This window comes from Triticum urartu, chromosome 6, assembly GCF_003073215.2.
Source record: "Triticum urartu cultivar G1812 chromosome 6, Tu2.1, whole genome shotgun sequence".
NCBI lineage: Eukaryota > Viridiplantae > Streptophyta > Magnoliopsida > Poales > Poaceae > Triticum > Triticum urartu.
Genome location: NC_053027.1, coordinates 13,602,289 through 13,613,974, shown reverse-complemented (window position 1 = coordinate 13,613,974; position 11,686 = coordinate 13,602,289). Strand labels below are relative to the sequence as shown.

Genomic DNA, 11,686 nt, shown 5'->3' with positions numbered 1-11,686 from the left:
TCAGCCAAGTGGGAGATGTTGGATCTTTATGTGGCTTTCAACATTTATTCAATATTATTATTATTATTTATTTAACTCAATGTGGAATTATTCATATTATTAATATTTGTGATGGGGAATAACTGATGCAGTGTTTCACTCGAGGAAGTAATACTCGAGGTCCTGAGGATGACCGTGATGGAATACAGTAGAGGAATTAATAAGGATCGACTCTACTAGAATTTTATATGTACGTACATATTTTCCCGGGACATCTCAGGGTGGAAGAGCTGGGTTTGTTTTTGCAGGACCGGCTCTGCAACCTGTTGACCCACATGATTAAGATTGAAAGTTGATCTCACATATAGAATCTAATCATGGCACATGACTCACGCATGTGTGCTAGGGACTAGTATATTTAGACTCGAAAAACTAGCATGTTTGATCGTGGTTGGTAACATTGCCCAGGAGTCGTACGGATCTTTCCGGAAACAGGTGGAATAATAAAACGCCTGGAAGTGGAGTCTATAAATAGGTCCCTACCCTCTAGCCTCAAGATGCATCGTGAGCGGCACTATGGAAAAGGCAGAGGAATTAGAGGGTAGACCGCATGCATAGCCCACAACTTCCAACAAGTATTAACAGTGGGAGGATGAGGAAAGTTCTTTGACCTTTCATCCCGACTAATGTACCCGGGGAGTTATCTTCTGACCTTTCATCCCAGAAGTTCCTTCATCTCCCTCAACGAATAAATCTCCACCGATACGCTTAAAAAATTGCCAAGGATTCTTCTCACCTTCCTTCTATCTATACCTCTCTTTCACTTCATACTATGTTGGATGCCTCAACTCGACAGAAGGTCAGGAACACTACCCGCGGTGGTGGTGACCGGCGCATCTCGACTGTCCTCCGCTCACCTTCACCACAGCACAACAGGCAGCGGCGGTTCAGCTGTGTGCAGCCCATGATGGGGATGGCGCTCCCGTTCGGTGTGCATCACTCCTATTGCCGGACCAATTGTTCACCTTCTATGAATCCATGTAGACGTCTTCAAGGATGACGAGGCTGTGAGGATGCCAACGACAGCATTAATCTGAGTCCGGGATGTTAGGTGAGTTCTATCTAGGCATCTAGCCCTGACGAGGGAATTAGCAGTCGCTAGCTTTTGTCGCGTCTAGATCCATAGCCTTGATGCCTCAGTGAGTCCATTCTTTCCTCAATTCCTTCCATCAGAATATAGACAATATCATTATTTCCTAATGAATTTCTTCTTCTATTCCTATGATCCCCATTCATGTTTTGCTATTCTACTCTGTCATTGCAAGATTTGATCTAAAATTTGTTGCTGATGTGGAATCATGAGCATTTGACATTTCATAAGGTTAGAGATCCTGTTGTGGTTTCTGAACAGGTTCTGTTCAGACATTTCACCATGAGATTTTGGATTTGCACCATCCCTTCATTGTTATATTGGAGGATTTAGACATGAAATGGCAATGATTTTAGTTTTTTTCCCAGGACTAAATGGACCAAGAATCCAGTACATTACTCATTTAATATTTATACTTGATATTGTCAGGTTTACATGTCAAGTCATCAGAGCAATTCATAAGAGCATGCTTGCCGTTTACTAATGAGAAGTGAAACGGAGATTACTAATCAGAAGTTAAAAGGAGATTATGGCTGGCAGTATAGGGTGATTTAAAAGAAATTTTGATTAGCTATAGTCAATTTCCCTCAGGACTTATGCTCGGTGATTATTCATCATTACACATATATTATGGTGATATGATTATGCAAGTATGAGTTGGGCAGCGTCAGCCATTTATTTTGTATCTAAAACTTTCAATAGCATCATATTATATGAATCCATAGTTTTACACTTATTTTCTTAACATAGTGGGATACAAAATTCCCGCAGCAACGCTCGGGGCATCATCTAGTATAAATATATTCAATGAACCAAGTACACCGAACCGCGTCGCTCATGCCATCCGGCTGCCGCTGCCGCCGGCTGCCGCTCATGCCATCCTCCGTCCGAGTCCGTCCTGCTTGCCCGGTTAGGGCGTTTGCAAATTGCCGGAGTGGCAGCTCGCCACGACGATGGCGCTATCCACTGTTCTACAGTCTGCTGTTCGGATATTACTAGAGGCAGGCGGATTAGATCATCAGAAATTCAGAATACAATTAGAGGCCGCTAGCCAGATGACTAGGATTAAAGATATTGGCAGCAGGTAGCACTACGCACCAGTATTTTTTTTTCATGAATTATGATCTTAGTCTGGTGTAACGCCCAAGATGTGGCTATATCTCTCACGTGCCGAGGCACGACTTAGAGGCATAACCGCATTTTGGTTTTGTTGTAAGAAGGGTCATCTTCACACAATCCCATGTACAAGAATAAGGATAAATAAATAGTTGGCTTACAATCGCCATGTCACACAATAATCAAATAATTCATACATCATTCAGAGTACACACATAGTCCAACTACGGACAGAACCAAATAAAAAGAAGACAACCCCAAATGCTAAATCACGATCGTCCCAACTGGGCACCACTACTGATCATCTGGAAACGAAACATAGTAACGGCCAAGGTCCTCGTCGAACTCCCACTTGAGCTCGGTTGCGTCACCTGCATTGGTATCATCGGCACCTGCAACTATTTTGGTAGTATCTATGAGTCAGGAGGACTCAACAATCTCAAAACCCGCGAGATCAAGACTATTTAAGCTTAAGGGTAGGATGTGTTTATGAGGAGGAGCTGCAGCAAGCACTAAGCAAAGTATGGTGGCTAACATACGAGTACAAGAGTAAGATGAGAAACCACGCAACGTTCGTAAACTAGAAGTGATCAAGAAGTGATCCTGAACTACTTACATTCAAACATAACCCCACCGTGTTCTCTTCCCGAACCTTGTCGAAAAGAGACCATCACAGGTACACACGCGGTTGGTGTCTTTTAATTAAGTCAAGTGTCAAGTTCTCTACAACTGGATATTAACAAATTCCCATCTGCCACATAACCGCAGGCACGACTCTCGAAAGTTTAAACCCTACAAGGGTGTTCCAACTTAGCCCATGACAAGCTCATGATCGGCGGAGACAATCCTCAATCGCGGGACCCTTCGATCAGACTCGGAATCCCGGTGCACAAGATATTTCAACAATGGTAAAATTAGTCCAACAAGATCTCCCGACGTGCCGACACCCTGATAGTAGCCACGCGTATCTCGTCTCAGGCCACGGTCGGATTGTCCAAACTTCCGGTAGGCCAATCCAGAGTTGCCCCTGGCGGTCACCGGCGGTTCACAGGTTGGATCAACACTCATGAGGAGCACTAGCCCGGGGGGAGGGGTGAAGGAAATATGCCCTAGAGGCAATAATAAAGTTGTTAGTTATATTTCCTTATATCATGATAAATGTTTATTATTCATGCTAGAATTGTATTAATCGGAAACTTAGTACATGTGTGAATATATAGACAAACAGAGTGTCACTAGTTTGCCTCTACTTGACTAGCTCGTTGAATCAATGATGGTTATGTTTCCTAACCATAGACATGAGCTGTCATTTGATTAACGGGACCACATCATTAGAAAATGATGTGATTGACTTGACCCATCCTTTAACTTAGCACGATGATTGTTTAGTTTGTTGCTATATCTTTCTCCATAACTTATACATGTTCCTATGACTATGAGATCATGCAACTCCTGAATACCGGAGGAACACTTTGTGTGCTACCAAACGTCACAACGTAACTAAGTGATTATAAAAGTGCTCTACAGGTGTCTCCGATGGTGTTTGTTGAGTTGGCATAGATCGAGATTAGGATTTGTCACTCCAATTGTCGGAGAGGTATCCGTGGGCCCTCTCGGTAATGCACATCAATATAAGCCTTGCAAGCAATGTGACTAATGAGTTAGTTGCAGGATAATGCATTACGAAACGAGTAAAGAGACTTTCCGGTAACGAGATTTAACTAGGTATTGAGATATAGACGATCAAATCTTGGGCAAGTAACATACCGATGACAAAGGGAACAACGTATATCGTTATGCGGTTTGACCGATAAAGATCTTCGTAGAATATGTGGGAGCCAATATGGACATCCAGGTTCCGATATTGGTTATTGACCGGAGACGTGTCTCGGTCATGTCTACATAGTTCTCGAACCCGTAGGGTCCGCCCGCTTAACGTTCGGTGATGATCGGTATTATGAGTTTATGTGTTTTGATGTACCTAAGGTAGTTCGGAGTCCCGGATGTGATCACGAACATGATGAGGAGTCTGAAAATGGTCGAGACATAAAGATTGATATATTGGACGGCTATATTCGGACACTGGAAGTGTTCTGGGTGATTTCGGAGAAAACCGGAGTACCGGAGGGTTACCGAACCCCCCGGGAGAACTAATGGGCCACATGGGCCTTAGTGGAGAGAGAGAGAGGGCCGGCGAGGGAAGGCCGCATGCCGCCTCCCCCTCTGGTCCGAATTGGACTAGGGAAGGGGGGGGTGCCCCCCTTTCCTTCTCCCTCTCCTCCTTCCTTTCCCCCTCCTAGTAGGAGTAGGGAAGGGAAGTCCTACTCCTACTAGGAGGAGGACTACTCCTCTCCTGGCGCGCCCCAAGGGCTGGCCGAACTCTCCCTTGCTCCTTCATATACGGGGGCAGGGGGCACCCTAGAACACACAAGTTGATTGTTTTCCAGCCATGTGTGGTGCCCCCTCCACCATAATCCACCTCGGTTATATCGTAGCAGTGCTTAGGCGAAGCCCTGTTCCGGTAGCATCATCATCACCGTCATCACACCGTCGTGCTGACGAAGCTCTCCCTCGACACCCTGCTGGATCGTGAGTTCGTGGGACGTCACCGAGCTGAACGTGTGCAGATCGCGGAGGTGTCGTACATGTGGAACTAGGATCGGTCGATCGAGAAGACGTATGACTACATCAACCGCATTGTCATAACGCTTCCGCTTATGGTCTACGAGGGCACGTAGACAAAACTCTCCCCTCTCGTTGCTATGCATCACCATGGTCTTGCGTGTGCGTAGGAATTTTTTTGAAATTACTGCGTTCCCTACAGTGGTATCAGAGCCAGGCTTATCTGTAGATGTTATATGCATGAGTAGAACACAAAGGACTTGTGGGTGTGGGTATATACATATTGCTCGCTGTCACTAGTTGATTATTGATTCAGCGGTATTGTTGGATGAAGTGTCCCAGACCGACATTACGCTACGCTTACGCAAGACTGGTTCTACCAACGTGCTTCGCACACAGGTGGCTGGTGGGTGTCAGTTTCTCCAACTTTAGTTGAATCAGATTCAATGAATAGGGTTCTTTCCGAAGATCAAAAAGCAATCACTATACTGCATTGTGGTTTTTGATGCATAGGTAAGAACGGTTCTTGCTCAGCCCGTAGCAGCCACGTAAAACTTGCAACAACAAAGTAGAGGACGTCTAACTTGTTTTTGCAGGGCATATTGTGATGTGATTTGGTCAAAACATGATGCTAAACTTTATTGTATGAGATGATCATGTTTTGTAACACAGTTATCGGCAACTGGCAGGAGCCATATGGTTGTCGCTTTATTGTATCAAATGCAATCGCCATGTAATTGCTTTACTTTATCACTAAGCGGTAGCAATAGTCATAGAAGCAATAGTTGGCGAGACGACAACGATGCTTCGATGGAGATCAAGGTGTCAAGCCGGTGACGATGGTGATCATGACGGTGCTTTGGAGATGGAGATCAAAGGCACAAGATGATGATGGCCATATCATATCACTTATATTGATTGCATGTGATGTTTATCCTTTATGCATCTTATTTTGCTTAGTTCGGCGGTAGCATTATAAGATGATCTCTCACTAAATTTCAAGGTATAAGTGTTCTCCTTGAGTATGCACCGTTGCTACAGTTCGTCGTGCCGAGACACCACGTGATGATCGGGTGTGATAAGCTCTACGTTCACATACAACGGGTGCAAGCCAGTTTTGCACACGTTGAATACTCGGGTTAAACTTGATGAGCCTAGCATATGCAGATATGGCCTCGGAACACTGAGACCGAAAGGTCGAGCGTGAATCATATAGTAGATATGATCAACATAGTGATGTTCACCATTGAAAACTACTCCATCTCACGTGATGATCGGACATGGTTTAGTTGATATGGATCACATGATCACTTAGATGATTAGAGGGATGTCTATCTAAGTGGGAGTTCTTAAGTAATTTGATTAATTGAACTTTAATTTATCATGAACTTAGTACCTGATAGTATTTTTCATGTCTATGTTGTTGTAGATAAACGGCCCGTGTTGTTGTTTCGTTGAATTTTAATGCGTTCCTAGAGAAAGCTAAGTCGAAAGATGATGGTAGCAACTACACGGACGGGTCTGTAACTTGAGGATTATCCTCATTGCTGCACAGAAGAATTACGCCCCGGAAGCACCGCTAGGTGACAAACCCGCTACAGGAGCAACGCCAGATGTTGTGAACACCTGGCAGAGCAAAGCTGATGACTACTCGATAGTTCAGTGTGCCATGCTTTACGGCTTAGAACCTGGACTTCAACGATGTTTTGAACATCATGGAGCATATGAGATGTTCCAGGAGTTGAAGTTAATATTTCAAGCAAATGCCTGGATTGAGAGATATGAAGTCTCCAATAAGTTCTACAGCTGCAAGATGGAGGAGAATAGTTCTATCAGTGAACATATACTCAGAATGTCTGGGTACCACAACCACTTGACTCAGTTGGGAGTTAATCTTCCTGATGATAGTGTCATTGATAGAGTTCTTCAATCACTGTCACCAAGCTACAAGAGCTTCGTGATGAACTATAATATGCAATGGATGGATAAGACGATTCCTGAGCTCTTCGCATTGCTAAAGGCTGCGGAGGTAGAAATCAAGAAGGAGCATCAAGTGTTGATGGTCAACAAGACCACCAGTTTCAAGAAAAAGGGTAAAGGGAAGAAGGGGAACTTCAAGAAGAACAGCAAGCCAGTTGCTGCTCAAGTGAAGAAACCCAAGTCTGGACCTAAACCTGAGACTGAGTGCTTCTACTGCAAAGGGACTGGTCACTGGAAGCGGAACTGCCCCAAGTATTTAGCGGAGAAGAAGGATGGCAAAATGAAAGGTATATTTGATATACATGTTATTGATGCGTACCTTACTAATGCTCGCAGTAGTGCCTGGGTATTTGATAGTGGTTCAGTTTCTAACATTTGCAACTCAAAATAGGGGCTACGGATTAAGCAAGATTGGCTAAGGACGAGGTGACGATGCGTGTGGGAAATGGTTCCAAAGTCGATGTGATCACCGTTGGCACACTACCTCTACATCTACCTTCGGAATTAGTTTTAGACCTAAATAATTGTTATTTGGTGCCTGCGTTGAGCATGAACATTATATCTGGATCTTGTTTGATGTGAGACGGTTATTCATTTAAATTAGAGAATATGGTTGTTCTATTTATATGAGTAATATGTTTTATGGTCATGCACCCTTGATGAGTGGTCTATTTTTACTAAATCTTGATAGTAGAGATACACATGTTCATAGTATTGAAGCCAAAAGATGCAGAGTTGATAATGATAGTGCAACTTATTTGTGGCACTGCCGTTTGGGTCATATTGGTGTAAAGCGCATGAAGAAACTCCATTCTGATGGACTTCTGTTGATTATGAATCGCTTGGTACTTGCGAACCATACCTCATGGGCAAGATGACTAAAACTCCGTTCTCCAGAACAATGGAGCGAGCAACAGAGTTATTGGAAATCATACATACTGATGTATGTGGTCCAATGAACATTGAAGCTCATTGCGGATATCGTTATTTTCTCACCTTCACAGATGATTTGAGTAGATATGGGTATATCTACTTAATGAAACATAAGTCTAAAACATTTCAAAAGTTCAAAGAATTTCAGAGTGAAGTGGAAAATCATCGTAACAAGAAAATAAAGTTTCTACAATCTGATCGTGGAGGAGAATATTTGAGTTACGAGCTTGGTCTTCATTTGAAACAATGCGGAATAGTTTCGCAACTCACGCCACCGGGAACACCACAGTATAATGGTGTGTCCAAACATCGTAATCATACTTTACTAGATATGGTACGATCTATGATGCCTCTTACTGATTTACCGCTATCGTTTTGGGGTTATGCTTTAGAGATGGCTTAGACATCCTCGTCGCGGCGTTGGTGGACGCCTACATGAAGAACGCGTCGCTGGGCTATGCTCGGCGGGTGTACGACATGGTGCCTAAGCCGAGCGTGGTGTGCTCGATGGCGCTGATCGTCGGCTGCATGAACCAAGGGCTGTATAGGGACGCCGAGGCCATATTCAACGGGATGGAGGACAAGGACGTCGTGGTGTACAACGCAATGCTGGAGGTGTTCAAGGCGATGCAGCGAGCGAGGTTCCGGCCGACGGTGTCGACATGCGTGAGCGTGCTTGGCGCATGCTCGCTCTTGTCGTCGCCGGAGCTCGAGGAGCAGGTGCACTGCTAGGTCATCAAGAGCAAGGTCATCTCTGACATCAAGGTGGGGAGTGCGCTGCTCGACATGTACTCCAAGTGCGGCCGAGTTGAGGAGGGGCGGAGGGTGTTTGACGGGATGGCAGAGAGGAACGTCATCACATGGACTCCGATGATCGACGGGTATGGGAAGAACGGCCTTTCAGACGAGGCTCTCTTGCTGTTGGAGGAGATGCGGGGGCAGCAGTAGGGCGTCAGGCCAAATCATGCCACATTCTTGAGCACCCTGTCGGCGTGCGCGCGTGCCGGACTGCTGTCCTGAGGCCAGGAGGTGTTCCAGAGCATGGAGCACGACTGCTCTCTCAAACCACGGATGGAACACTATGCTTGCATGATGGACCTATTGGGCAGGTTCGGCAGTGTGCGCCAGGCATACGATTTCGTCAGGGGGATACCAGCGAGGCCAAACTCTGACGTGTGGGCGGCCCTCCTCGGGGCGGCCACCCTGCACGGCGACGTGGACATTGCCAATGTTGCGTCAAGGGAGGTATTTGAGTTGAGCCGCGCCGGGAGACCGGGCGCCTACATGGCCTTCTCCAACACCCTTGCGGCCGCCGGAAAATGGGACTCTATGCACCAAGTTAGAGAGATGATGAAACAGCATGGTGTGCTCAAAGACGCAGCATGCAGCTGGGTTGGGTCTGACAACTGTCCACCTGTCAACTAATGCAAATTAATGGTGATTTTTTCATGATATTTTGGGGGATTTCCTTCCTTTGTTGATTCGTTCTTGGGCTTTGGTGCTCCAACATCAAAAGGAAAGCGTATTGAATCATACGACGGCACAACAGATCCTGCGGTATGGATCGAGGATTACCTCCTCCACATCAATATGGCCCGTGGTGATGACTTACACGCCATCAAATACCTCCCACTAAAGCTCAAAGGACCAGCGCGGCATTGGCTTAACAGCCTGCCAGCAAAGTCCATTAGCTATTGGGAAGATCTGGAAGCCGCATTCCTCGACAACTTTCAGGGCATTTATGTGCGACCACCAGATGCCGATGACTTGAGCCACATTATTCAGCAGCCAGAAGAATCGGCCAGGCAATTCTGGACTCGGTTCCTAACAAAGAAAAATCAAATTGTCGACTGTCCGGATGCGGAGGCCTTAGCAGCTTTCAAACACAACATTCGCGACGAGTGGCTAGCCCGACACCTTGGTTAGGAAAAGCCGAAATCTATGGCAGCCCTCATGACACTCATGTTGGGGAACGTAGCAGAAATTCAAAATTTTCTATGCATCACCAAGATCAATCTATGGAGTAATCTAGCAACGAGGGGAAGGAGAGTGCATCTACATACCCTTGTAGATCGCTAAGCGGAAGCGTTCAAGTGAACAGGGTTGATGGAGTCGTACTCGTCGTGATCCAAATCACTGATGATCCTAGTGCCGAACGGACGGCACCTCCGTGTTCAACACACGTACAGCCCGATGACGTCTCCTACGCCTTGATCCAGCAAGGGGAGAAGGAGAGGTTGGGGAAGACTCCATCCAGCAGCAGCACGACGGCGTGGTGATGGTGGAGGAGCGCGGGACTCCAGCAGGGCTTTGCCAAGCACTACGAGAGACGAGGAGGGAGAGAGGTAGGGCTGCGCCAAGAGGGAGAGCAAATCACATGTCTTGGGCAGCCCCAAACCTCAAGTATATATAGGGGGAAGGGGAGGGGCTGCGCCCCCACCTAGGGTTCCCTCCCTAGGGGTGGCGGCAGCCCCCAGATCCCATCTGGGAGGCGGCCAAGGGGGGGAGAGAGGGGGCGCACCTAGGGTGGGCCTTAGGGCCCATCTGTGCCTAGGGTTTGCCCCCTCTCCTCTTGAGGACACCTTGGGCCTTGGTGGGAGGCGCCCCAGCCCATATAGGGGCTGGTCCCTTCCCACTTATGGCCCACGCAAGCCTCCGGGGCTGGTGGCCCCTCCCGGTGGACCCCCGGACCCCTCCGGTGGTCCCGGTACACTGCCGGTGATGCCCGGAACACTTCCGGTGGCCAAAACCATACTTCCTATATATCAATCTTTACCTTCGGACCATTCCGGAACTCCTCATGACGTCCGGGATCTCATCCGGGACTCCAAACAACATTTGGTAACTGCGTACATACTTTCCCTATAACCCTAGCATCATCGAACCTTAAGTGTGTAGACCCTACGGGTTCGGGAGTCATGCAGACATGACCGAGACAACTCTCCGGTTAATAACCAACAGCGGGATCTGGATACCCATGTTGGCTCCCACATGCTCCACGATGATCTCATCGGATGAACCATGATGTCAAGGACTTAATCAATCCCGTATACAATTCCCTTCGTCTAGCGGTACGATACTTGCCCGAGATTCGATCGTCGGTATCCCGATACCTGGTTCAATCTCGTTACTGGCAAGTCTCTTTTACTCGTTCCGTAACACATCATCCCGTGATCAACTCCTTGATCACATTGTGCACATTATGATGATGTCCTACCGAGTGGGCCCAGAGATACCTCTCCGTTTACACGGAGTGACAAATCCCAGTCTCGATTCGTGCCAACCCAACAGACACTTTCGGAGATACCTGTAGTATACCTTTATAGCCACCCAGTTACGTTGTGACGTTTGGCACACCCAAAGCACTCCTACGGTATCTGGGAGTTGCACAATCTCATGGTCTAAGGAAATGATACTTGACATTAGAAAAGCTTTAGCATATGAACTACATGATCTTGTGCTAGGCTTAGGATTGGGTCTTGTGCATCATATCATTCTCCTAATGATGTGATCCCGTTATCAACGACATCCAATGTCCATGGTCAGGAAACCGTAACCATCTATTGGTCAACGAGCTAGTCAACTAGAGGCTTACTAGGGACATGGTGTTGTCTATGTATCCACACATGTATCTGAGTTTCCTATCAATACAATTCTAGCATGGATAATAAACGATTATCATGAACAAGGAAATATAATAATAACCAATTTATTATTGCCTCTAGGGCATATTTCCAACAACTCATGACCCGCTTTTGTGCGGGAGAAGACAGCTGGCTGGCTCGCAGTAATAATATGTCAAAGAACCATGGTAATTCGGATACCAAGGACGGCAATAGCAGGTCACGTCGCAACAAACATAAGCACCGCATTAACAGCGACAATACTGAAGATACGGCAGTCAGT

At 46.4% G+C, this 11,686-nt stretch overlaps 1 pseudogene; it reads left to right on the top strand.

Annotated features, from left to right (window-relative positions):
- Nucleotides 1-2,082: 2,082 nt before the first annotated feature.
- On the top strand, nt 2,083-9,233 carry LOC125516381 (annotated as a pseudogene).
- The last annotated feature ends 2,453 nt before the right edge of the window (nt 9,234-11,686 follow it).